The following is a 12303-nucleotide window of genomic DNA, read 5'->3' on the forward strand; positions in this document are numbered from 1 at the left end:
ACAACAAAGATGAGAAGTGAAAAGACTTTGAGATGAACATGATCATACCTGTGTAGGAAGAATGTCAAATTCTTGATTCCAGTTATAGTTTCATACAAGAAAATGTACCTGCCATAGTCACCGGTTAACCTTCCATCAGTTCTTTTAAAACCAATACTACCAGCGAAAGCTAACAGTGTCCATCAAAAAATGTTTAATCTCACACAGTCTCTGTACACGTTTAATGTTTTTGTCAAGGAAGTTTATATGCGAGTTTACAGATATTAAAAAAAAACATAACCGCCAAGCTAATTCAGTTAACGAGTTTCTGCTGGAGCAGCAGGGAGGACCTGAAAAAAAATATAGACACCAACAACTTAAGCAGAGAGTTTTCTCATAATAAAATGCTGGAATTTACATTCTGAAGATGTAGTAAGCATAACCTCGTCCTCATATGGATTGCAATTCTCTTTAAAAACCATAATCTTATGAACTCCTGTGTAAATAAAAAAAAAAAGAAGAAGAGTGAGCATGTGAATGAACAAACGCATAAGAAACCATAAAAACAGGAAAAAATACACTGACCTATCAACATTTTCAGGCTCAAGACCTTCCTGGAAGCGCTCTTTCATAAGACCAGCAAGCCAGTATCTGCTTGAATCCGGGGTATGAATCTTATATACAACAAGTAGATGATTCTTATCAGTAAATTTGGCAGTTAAACGATTTGTGTGCATTCAAATAGGGATGTTACGGATACAAGGAGGAAAAAGTCCCTATTAACTAACCTCATCAATCAATAAGATGGATCCATCGCTACTTTTTCCAAACTCATACTCTGTGTCCACCAGTATCAGTCCATGCTCCTTGGCCACACGCTGAAGAATCATATGAATATATTTAGAAATCTAAAAGACCTTCCAACAAATCACACGATTCGAGTATTAAAGCAAGGTAAAAAAATATATAAAGAATCTGGTTTCTTCTTGTGGTCTCTCAATCATAATAAGATTCTTTAAAACCATAACAGCTTATGGCTTTGTAACTAACCTGGCCAACTCAAACAAGCTCATCAAAGCTTTCATACTTGCTTCGTCAAATTCAGCTTGAGTCATGAATCCCCTTTCAACTATCTGCAAGCAAAGTCATCATCATCACCGATTAAGAAGCAGCACAGAACTAAGCAATTTTGTAACAGATTATTAGACCTCATTTGGAGTAATGGGCAAGGCACATCATGATCCTCAGCCTTAGTTGTTGGTGTGAGTAATATTATCTGGCAGACTAATCCTACAAATTTCAGGAATCAGTTCATGATGTATCTTCTGACATGCACTTGACGAAGAAGGCAACAAATGAAACAGTACCATCAAAGAGAACATTCCCACAATAGTTCCTAACACCTTTCTTGTATACCGTCCACAAAGATGTGTCAGTACTTCCAGTCACATATCCTCTAACTACCCAACAACCAAACATTATTTGAAAAAGTTTTAGAACTCAAGCAAACAGAGGCTGCATACAGAAGCATCTAACAACAAGATACAAAAAACATACTAACCACACAAACTCTATTGAGAAAACAGAGCATTTTTTTTGCAATAACAACATTATTTTTTATCTGGAAAAGAAACGACTGCATCTGAAATCTGCTATGAATGTTAAAAGTCAACCCCATTACAAAATCTTTTTTTTTCTCAATGCCTATTACAAAATCTAAAAATGAGAGAGAGACACAAGTCTAAACCTAAAAAAAAAAGATTCCACGTGTCTTTAACGTGTCTGTTCATCAGCCAGCGAGGTGCTTTTAGTCTTCTCAAACATCAACGTGTTTGTTCATCAGCCAGCGAGGTGCTTTAGTCTTGTCAAACATCAACGAGTGAGGTGCTTTAGTCTTCTCAAACATATGGAAGCTTCAACAGAGGCAGGAGATAACTCACTAGCTCTCTGGGCATCAACTAGGGCCTCATCTAGGTTTCCCATCTATTGATGTAGATAATAGTATTGAGCTAATAATAGCATATTTTCATCTCATCATTTTCAAATTTATTTTTACTATATCCACACTAATAATCTATTCGTATAAATGGAGATTTTTAGTTTAACTTCTTTCCCTTACTATATGAAATATAACAAAAAAGAATAACATGATTAGCATACTAAAGATGAGAAAGGTACTACTTTTGTACATTTAATATTATTATTTCTGTATATAGAATATAGTAACAGTTATCCAATGCACATAATAGTATTGAGCTATGATAACATCATTATTTTGAATTCACGTGTAAATACCAATCTCTTAACACAATCATATTAACTTTTAGCTTGCTCTAAGCCTCAATCAAAAAAAAAACTTTTAGCTTGCTCTACCATAATCTTGGGTAGACAACGTATAAGATAGATTTTGTACCATATCTGAAGAGAACAAAACCAATAACCAATCAATAACGTTCCTTTTTCATCACAATGTTTTGGTCTATTGAATGCAACAAAAACTAGAGAGAAAATTGTTTATGACGAAAACGGCTATGTTTTAGAGAAAGAATGTATTACATTATAATAAAAAAGAAATTGTAAAATAAGAAGAGAAAAAACAAGAACTAGATTGTCAGAACTAGTTGACCTCTTTTGAAACTGCATTTTTGCCATGCGTCAACCTTCAAATTAGTGTAGCTTTAAAAAGCAAAATAAAAATTACCTATTAAACCAACCAACACTAAACCAACCGAAACCGTACCAGTATTCACAATAATATATGAAAAAATAAAACTAAACTAGAACCAAATTACCATAAAGAGTCCAACATATGAAATACAGTTTATTATAAAATCCAAAATATTAACTAATTTAGTTCTGAAATAACTAAACATTTTTTAAATATTACATATAAATTTCAATACTTGAAAAATGAAGTAGTTAATATTTTTGACCTAATTACTTAAATGATTTTAACTGTATTTATTTTTATCTTAACAAATAAAATTACTTAGTTTTGATCCAAATAATCCAAAATATTCAATATTTTTATTCAAATAAAACATTTAAAATATTTTAATAAAGAATCGTATAGAAACTGGACTTTATTGTTAAAGATATTAATAATTTTTTAATTTTACTATATAAACTGAAACAGCTGAATTTTTTTTGGACAAGAAATAAAGTTTCATAAAATATTAGAACGAAAACTCGAAAATAAATAAACCAAACCAAATCAAACCCAATCATGTTTAAAGTATTATCTGTCACGGTCTCATAAATCTCGTCAAAAGTTAATAATTAAACAGAAGAAAGAAAAAAAAAAACTCGCTTTTTGCCCACCGCGTCCTCTCCTCTCGGAGATCACAAGATCCGTCACCTCTCTCCAACACCATTGTGTCTCGACTGAATCCAAAGGTTTAACCTTTGCTTGAAGCTCGTGAAACCCTTCACCACCGAGATGCCATTTAGAGACTACATAGAGAGAGAGAGAGAGAGATAATGGTGAAGGCAGCGGGAAAGCAGAGTTGCGGGCGGCTTGTGTTTCGCTTCATTCCTCGCTCTTCTAGCCTTTGGACTCATCGCCGACTTCCTCTGGGCTTCTTCTCATCGCTTCTCCTCCTCCGCCATGTTGTCCCTCCCTCCTCCGTCACCACCGTTGTCGGAAAACTCCTCCCATTGTAACTGATCGATTTTGCTCTGTTTTTTTTTTGTTTTTGACATCTCTCTCTTACAATTAGATGAATCAGCTTAATGATGATGCTCTCGTTCAGGAGAAAGATAGTGGCAATAAGAAGAAGAAGAAGGACGATAATGGTAGAGAAAGGAAGCTTTCTGCAACGTTTCAAGACCTGCCTGCTCCTCAGCTACATTGGGAGAAGATGTCAGCTTCGCCTGTGCCTCGTCTTGACGGAGCTGCTATTCAGATCAGAAACTTTCTTTACGTCTTCGCTGGTTACAGCAACATTAATCTCGTAAGAAGAGGTCTTTAGATCAAATCAGTAGCATTCCTCTGTTTCGGAGTTCAATGATGAGTTGATGATATGTTTTAATAAATTCAGGTGCATTCGCATGTTGATGTATACAACTTCGTGGATAACAAATGGGGAGGAAAGATCGATATGCCTAAGGAGATGGCACATTCTCATTTAGGGATGGTCACTGATGGGAGATTCATCTACGTCGTCACTGGTCAGTATGGTCCTCAATGCAGAGGTCCTACGGCTAAGACATTTGTGCTTGACACTGATACAAATACCTGGAGTGACTTCATTCCTTACCAGTTCCTAGGTGATTGCTGCTATTCTCTGTTCATCATTTCATGTTAGTAGAAGATGTTTAAGAGAAAAAGTGTTTAATTACATTTTCAGGTATGCTCCAGCTACTCAGCTATGGAGAGGTAAGACTCCACGTGATGGGTGGGGAGCAAAGAGAATCGGCATACACCGGGGCTTGAACATTGGAGTATCGCTGTTAAAGATGGCAAAGCGTTGGAGAAAGAGTGGAGGAGTGAAATTCCTATCCCTCGTGGAGGACCTCACAGGTTTCTATTATTAAAGGCTCCTTAATAGATTCATGCATCCTCCTTAATTTTGATCTGAGGGTTGGCTCTGTTCATGTGAGTGTAGAGCATGTGTAGTAGTGGATGACAGGCTTTTTGTGATTGGTGGTCAAGAAAGGTGATTTCATGGCTAAACCAGGATCTCCCATCTTCAAATGCTCACGCCGTTGGAGGTATCTTCTCCGAGTGTTTGCTAATTTTATGAACGCTGTGTGTGTGTGTGTGTGTCCTTATCTTCTTCGCCTTGGTGGTTCAAGGTGGTGTTCGGTGATGTTTACATGCTGGATGAGGAGATGAAGTGGAAAGTTATGCCACCGATGCCTAAACCGGATTCGCACATTGAATTTGCTTGGAAGGTGGTCAACAACTCCATTGTGATCGTTGGAGGGACAACAGAGAAGCATCCTGAAACCAAGAAGATGGTTCTTGTCGGAGAAATCTTCCAGTTTAACTTGAATACAATGGTAAGAAAAAAGCCATCTCCCTACATGGTCAAGACCCTCTTTAGCCTGTTGAAAGTGTGAACAGTAGCTGAGTTTTTTTAATGTTATTTTCTCTGCAGAAATGGTATGTGATTGGAAAGTTGCCGTACCGTGTGAAGACTACGCTGGTTGGTTATTGGACGGGCAGTTATACTTTACCTCGGGGCAACGAGACAAAGGTCCTGATGATCCTGGACCGCGCAAGGTAAATTGCAGAAATGTGGAGAACCAAACTGATACTGAATCCATGATCATGTAAGAGAAAAAAAATATCTATCTCCCTCTTAGTAATGCAAAGTCACAACAGATTTTGAAGTTCATATTCTTTGAGCCTAACTCATCCCACTCCACCAAAACAATGTCTCTATCTTCTATATTGATGGGGAATTTGTATATTGTAAACTAAATACACAAACTATGTAGAACGTTTCAATTTTTCAACACATTTCTTTGTGTGCTTTCTTCATCTCACAGTTGACTTGTGTTTCTCGTTAATCACTAAACGTTTTTCTCAAAAGACCAGTTATGTACTGGCGTAACAAGACCTCATGTAGCAAAATCTGTTCTTTCACAACCCAGCTTTGAGCTGAATCTAACAACAAGCCAATACACACATAAGTTTATACATATGTTAAATTATGTACTTGAAGTGTAGAAAAAAACTGGTAACAATGTCTGCATTGAAAACCATATAGATCAGACATTTCAGCACAACAACAATACCCAATACTAAATGTTATTGTAGGTTTCTTAACCCTTTAATTCAAAGAACAAAAATAGTCCAGGTCCCCCTACAAGCCAAAAGAAGCTCCACCATGAAAAGCTCATTCTCAATCTAAGACTTGATGTTACAGCAAGATTCAGACCATCAACCATTCCACCAACACATACACATACCGTCCTGAACTATCAGCGCAAGCCCGATGAAAAGACCTCCCTTTGGGTCTATAAGACACACCATCAAGCCTTTTCCACGCCTTGGAGCCATTCAAACAAACCGCTCCTCCATCCACCTGCAGACCTTTAGAAGGAATGGTCTTGACATCCAACGCCCAAAAATCGTCTTTCTTGTGCCTAAACGTATCTTCTCCTCCGTAAATCAGAATCGACCTCCCAATATGAGCGTCGCAGAGTGACCAACCCTCGGCAACGATGCACTTTCCTCCAAGTCTTGAAAGTCATAGAATATCTGTATCCAACGTTCACACACTGCTCCTGAGTATCCAACAGCCAAACATCGTTAAGCACATCATACCCCAACCCTCTACCTCCAAACAGAACCACTTGGTTCTCTCTTATGTAAGTCAAGGTATGCCCCGACCGTGGCGGCAGCAAGGCGCTAGACACGACCTCGTGCCACGTCCCCGAGTTCAGATCCTCCGAAAGCTCGAGAATCCATGTGTCCCCCAGCCTCACTCCGCTCAACCCGATTCCTCCTTGCACGACCATCGTCTTCTCCGAGATACAAGAAGCGGCGTGAGCTCCTCGAGGAGGAGGCTTCGGAGCTCCCACAACGACGCTCAGCAGCTTCCACAGAAACTGCTTCCGCGTGGCAACCCACTCGACCTATCCACGTGTCGTTCAGCCGCTCTCCACGGTCGTTTATCCCTCCGAACAAGACCAGGCTGTCTCCTATGACCACGCAGGTGTGTCCGAACCTCCACCGGGTGTGACTGAATCAGCTTTCTTCCACTTCAACGTCTTGTGGTTGCTCTCTCCAACGTAAGCCGTCCATGTATCATCAAGATGTCGTCCTGTAAGAAACAAAGAAACATAAGAGGACAATAGGTTCAAACAAAAGGAAAGGAAAAACTTTCAGACCTCCTTCACGGCCACCACCGAAGAGGACGAGATAATCAGTAACGAAGTTGAGAGAGTGTGAAGCTCTAGGTAACGGTAGTAGCAACGACGAAGAAGACACGTCATCATCATCATCACGTCTAGGTTTGAGATTCTGTGACAAGAGACGGAATCAAGCTTGCACACTCTCTTGAAACATAACCATCCACGTGGAAGACGATGATGACTTCACCGATTCAGCAGATGACGCCCCACTCTCTCCGCCACAAGGACTCCCGAGGCTGTCGGAGCAGGCGAGGTTACGGAACCTCTTGCAGGTGGCTGAGAAAGAGAGGATTGAATCCACGGGGAGGAGAAGGAGGACGGTGAAGAGATGGTCGTCGGCTAAGTTCATTATCGGCGCCGGCGGAGATTGGTGGTGGCCTCTGCCGGAGGAGGTGGAAGCGATCTCCGTCATCGAGGTTGACTGAATCAAGCAGCAGATGAAGAAGGAGGAGGGAAGAGAGGAAAGAAGAAGGAGAAGATTGGGGATCTCTTACTCTCGTCACGGAGCCGACAAGGGGGACTGTAAAAAAACACTAGAAACCAATCGTTCCTCTTTTGACAAAAGTCGTGTGAAGTTGCAGTAATTACAAATAATTATTATGCTTTGGACGTTTCGGTATGTGCTCGTATTTCAATTTGATTTTTCTTTTGGATTTTAGATTTTTAGTTTAGTCTCTTAAATTATAATCCGGTTTTATATATTTTATAGCTTTGTTTAGATACATTGCGAATCTAAAAATTATTTATGTTTCATTAATCATATTTAAAAATATTTTATCAAGTTAAATATTTAAAATAGTTATTTAGATTTCACACTGAATCAGTCCTTTAAAAAAAGTTCTTTTGGATTTTTTTATTTATTTTCGGAATACCCACTTAGTTTTGTTAATAGTATTTTACATTTAGATTGGGATATGTTTTAAACATTCTATATGAATGTATTTTATGACTCGGATCTGTATTATTTATTTTTTAGTTCAGTTTTGATTAGGATCTTGGCTGTTCCTCCGGGGCCTAACGGCTTTGGTAATTTCGAACTTAAAAGCAATAAAACCCCAAATATTAATTAAACTCAGATCTCAATCCCGTAGTTCCAGATTGACATTCATTTTGGCCAAACAAAAACATAGAGAAAAGGAGGTTTGGTTATTTATGCAAACAAGGTTCTTGGTCATTTCGGCAAATAGTTCAGTTTGACCTTCTCTATCACTTTCCATAGTGCAGCTTTAGCTTCTTCTAGCGTTTCAACACCATGCCCTTCTTCAAATGCTAACCTTTGTATGTTGAACTGACAAAACAAAACACACGGAGAAGAGAAACACAGATAAGCGCTATGCATGATTATGTGTATCAACTGGACCAAATTGTTTTATATACAATGTTATTTTTAATTTACCTGAGCACCTTGACGAACCCGTACATCTATCCCTTGCTATCAATAGAAATGAGAGCAGCGTCGTCTACCTCTGATTCAGCAGAAGACAGTAGCTCTCTAAGCGGCTTTGAAAAGATGGCATTTAGTTCCTACCAGAGGTTCAAAAGAGGTAAAACCGTTAAAAAAAAGTAAAGGACAAGAATTTATTTGGAGTTTTGTAAAGGGGACCAAGAAAGGATTTGAAAAACGAAGCAGCGCACCTTGAGGTTCTGCTCACCACCATCAACAGCGATTTTGTCTGGCTGTAAGGCCTCATACTCTTTGACATCAAACCCATGCGACCGTTCCCAAACCCTCCAATGAAATATATATCACTGCCAAAATAGTCACATTGAGTATGGAGTGAATAAGTAAAATAGGATACAAACATTCATCATTCTACATAAGTGTGGAAACAAAACCTTATGTTGTGCATTCTAAAATAGTGAAAGTTTCCCCACTGCTCGGAAGTTCCGTGTTGGTGCTTTGCAATGTATTGCTTATGAGCCCACTCCTAACAAGCCAACACAAGCAGAGGTATTATTACAACTAATCGGAGATTGCAACGGTTAGCAGATGGGATTTTATACTGAACAGCAACTAGTTAGTTAGATACGGACCTGTTCATCATCGGACAATGGGTACACATCACCAAATAATGTCACTCTTGCATTTGATAAGCAACTCCATCCAGGCATCTGCCGCAAATCCCCATCACAGACCAAAAAAAAAGAGAGAGAACCTTTTGATTTTTTTTTTTTTAGTGAAACATGAATAGCCAATGTTTACCTGAACAACGAGACTGCATCTAGGTTCAGCCAAGAGGTTTCGTGTGTGGATGGCCAACGTGAAAGTAAGAATATTGGATCTGGAAAAAAAAAAAAAAGGTACTTAATAATAAGCCATTCAAGAAAATGTGCTTCTATAATCTCAGCCAGCAAACTCAAGACAATGTATAGGTGAGACTTACGGCCCATACGATCAGGTGCAAAATCAACCAAAGAGCCAAATGGGTACCCTTCTCTACGGTGGTGCATTTTAGACATCATTGTGCATAGATGAGCAAACCTAGCCTTTAATCATAACAAGACCAAACAGGTAAGTTAAAAAAAACTTAATCATCATCAATCTTACTCGTTCGAGTTAAGGACAAATATTTTTTTTAACCTGCTCCAGCAAGTTGCGTACAGCTAACGCAGGACGAGGTAACGCATGAGCTGATGTAGCATTCTGAACTCCACCAGATATAGGAGTTCTAAATAGCCCAGCTCGGTTCCACCAGCACCCTGAGGAACTGCAAGTGATGTCTCCACATCGATTACACTCTAAGCTTTTCCTTTTACACACAAACATTAGCAGCTATTAACAGCCTATACTTCAAGTTTCTTTACATCGATACAAGATTCACTGATTCAATCCAAACTCTGCATTATATTCTGTCAGAACTAGCTAAAGCGTACCAACTCCAAATCAAGAAGATGATTAATACTCAAAGAATCAATCAACCTGTGACAAAGAGAAGATATCCCCAGGAAAGAAGTTAAATTCACTACTTTCTCGGCAAGATTATCTTCACCTTCACTTGGTGTCTGGGTCGTGGTCGTTATGTAAGAGAGCTTGTATCCGGAGCCCGTGAGTTGACCCATCCCTGGTTCTCAGCTTGGGGATTCGCTTGGCTGGCGAACTATGCAACCAACACGAAGACTGAGACGAAGATTTGAAGAGAGGCTTGATCTCGGGAACACTGGAGATGTGTGCTGAAGTAGAGAGAGCTTCCATGGTAAGATTCTTTGGGAAAGTATGGCAGATTCGTCAAGACGCCTTTCTTTACTGAAAGTACAACTTTATACAGGAACTAGGATAAGACCTGCGCAAGCGGTAAATGTATAAAACTAAAATTTATAATATATAGTAGGTTCAAATTTATATGTGATCAATCTTTTTTTTTTTTGATATCTATGTAATTATGTTTTCTATTGTATAAGTTAGGCCGGAATCATTTATAATGTAATTGTAGAGAAAATGTGTATATTTTATTTACGAATTCTGTTAAGATTTTAGTTTACATAAAAACTATTTACTAATCTGATAATATTTAAAAAGTTCAAATTTGCCTCTTTTTATGATTTTTTTTTGTTTCGGGTTGTTTTGGTATATCTAATAAAAAGTTTTCATGCATGATTATATAGTACTACATACTATTTCTGAAATTATAAAATTATATATTTATATTTTATCTCATAATTTTTTTATTCTGAAAAATACTTAATTAATTAAATAAGGGCTTACTTTTGATGGACATGTTGTCTAACTAAACATTTATAACATAATATTAATTTAATATTAAACAGAATTTAATAATTAAACATAATTTTAATATTAAACATAATTTTAATATTAAACAGAATTTTAATTAAATAAGGGCTTACTTTTGATGGACATTTTTCCTAACTAAACATGTATAAACATAATTTTAATTTAATATTAATTTTTAATTCTGAAAATACTTAATTTAATTAAATAAGGGCTTAATTTTGATGGATATGTTGCCTAACTAAAACATTTATAAAACATAATATTAATTTTAATATTAAACATAATAACTAAACATTTGTCATGAACTTGAAGCCACTCTATAAAAAAAATACACTGATAACAGAAATGTTAGAATCTTAAAAAAAACACACGAAAAAATAAAATATATAATGAAGCTAATAATTGATGAAACCATTTTGATAGTTTCACCACATTGAGAAGAATTATTGCTTCCATAGGCGAAATCTTCACCTTAATTCTCCACAGACTTTTATATCCTGTTGATGGACATGTTGTCTAACTAAACATTTATAACGTAATATTATTTAATATTAAAAATAATAACTAAACATTTGTCATGAACTTGAAGCCACTCTATAAAAAAATACACTGATAACAGAAATGTTAGAATCTTTAAAAAAACACACAAAAATAATGAGCTAATAATTGATGAAACCATTTGATAGCTTCACCATCTTGAGAAGAATATTGCTTCCATAGGCAAAATCTTCACCTTAATTCTCCACAGACTTTATATCATGTTGATGGACATGTTGCCTAACTAAACATTTATAAACATAATATAACTTTATATTAAAAATAATAACTAAACATTTGTCATGAACTTGAAGCCACTCTAGAAACAAATACACTGATAACAGAAATGTTAGAACTTTAAAAGAACACACGAAAAAATAAAACATATAATGAAGCTAATAATTGATGAAACCATTTTTGATAGTTTCACCACCTTGAGAAGAATATTGGTTCCATAAGCGAAATCTTCACCTTAATTCTCCACAGACTTTTTATATCCTGTTGAAAATACAACCAATGAAAATTAGTTAAAAGATTTAATAAAAAAAACGATTGCTTCAAAATATAGAATTAAACCAAGTTTGTACTCACGTTGGAATCAACCAAACCAATTTGTAGTCTCATCACCCTGAGCAGAATATTGCTTCCATAGGCGAATTATCTTCACCTTAATTCTCCACATGGACTTGTAGGATTTCAGTTGTGAGTCAAAAGCGGCCATTTCTTATCGCGAGAAGGGTTTACTGAATAATTTGTGGTGTGATGAAGTCTAGAGAGCTAGGGGACCTATATATAGTATATGAAAACCTTAGGGTCCAAGGCGGTTGCCCTCTACATTTTCGAATATACAGAGTTATTACATATAATACTAATACATAAAAATATTCCCAATGATATCAGTTACTACATTACAAAGTTAAGGAAAGTTTTGTTTGAACACAAAATCAACATGACTATCGAATATTGAATATGGTATCATAAAGTCTAGTGCAATTGTCTGTCAATCAAAGCCTTTATCATTGCACTCTAATATTATGAATTTAATGATTACCTTTTCCGTAGACAATTTACTCGCAAATATCCTTGTTTAAATTACTGCCATCGAAAATCTTGTAGTGTTCATCCACGAAAGTGGTGGTAAACTTTAAGTCAAACAACATGAAAGTCTAACTCATAGAATAAAAAACTGT

General features: G+C 36.7%; 4 pseudogenes; 1 reads left to right on the forward strand and 3 right to left on the reverse strand.

Moving 5' to 3' along the window:
- Positions 1-48: 48 nt before the first annotated feature.
- On the reverse strand, positions 49-1657 carry LOC130506194 (phosphoribosylaminoimidazole-succinocarboxamide synthase, chloroplastic-like; annotated as a pseudogene).
- A 1802-nt stretch (positions 1658-3459) lies between these two features.
- LOC130506193 (kelch repeat-containing protein At3g27220-like) lies at positions 3460-5252 on the forward strand (annotated as a pseudogene).
- Positions 5253-5764: 512 nt separating this feature from the next.
- LOC130506195 (F-box/kelch-repeat protein At1g51550-like) lies at positions 5765-7278 on the reverse strand (annotated as a pseudogene).
- A 739-nt stretch (positions 7279-8017) lies between these two features.
- Positions 8018-10039, reverse strand: LOC130506196 (uncharacterized; annotated as a pseudogene).
- Between the last annotated feature and the right edge of the window lie 2264 nt (positions 10040-12303).

This window comes from Raphanus sativus, unplaced genomic scaffold, assembly GCF_000801105.2.
Source record: "Raphanus sativus cultivar WK10039 unplaced genomic scaffold, ASM80110v3 Scaffold2973, whole genome shotgun sequence".
Classification (NCBI taxonomy): Eukaryota; Viridiplantae; Streptophyta; class Magnoliopsida; order Brassicales; family Brassicaceae; genus Raphanus; species Raphanus sativus.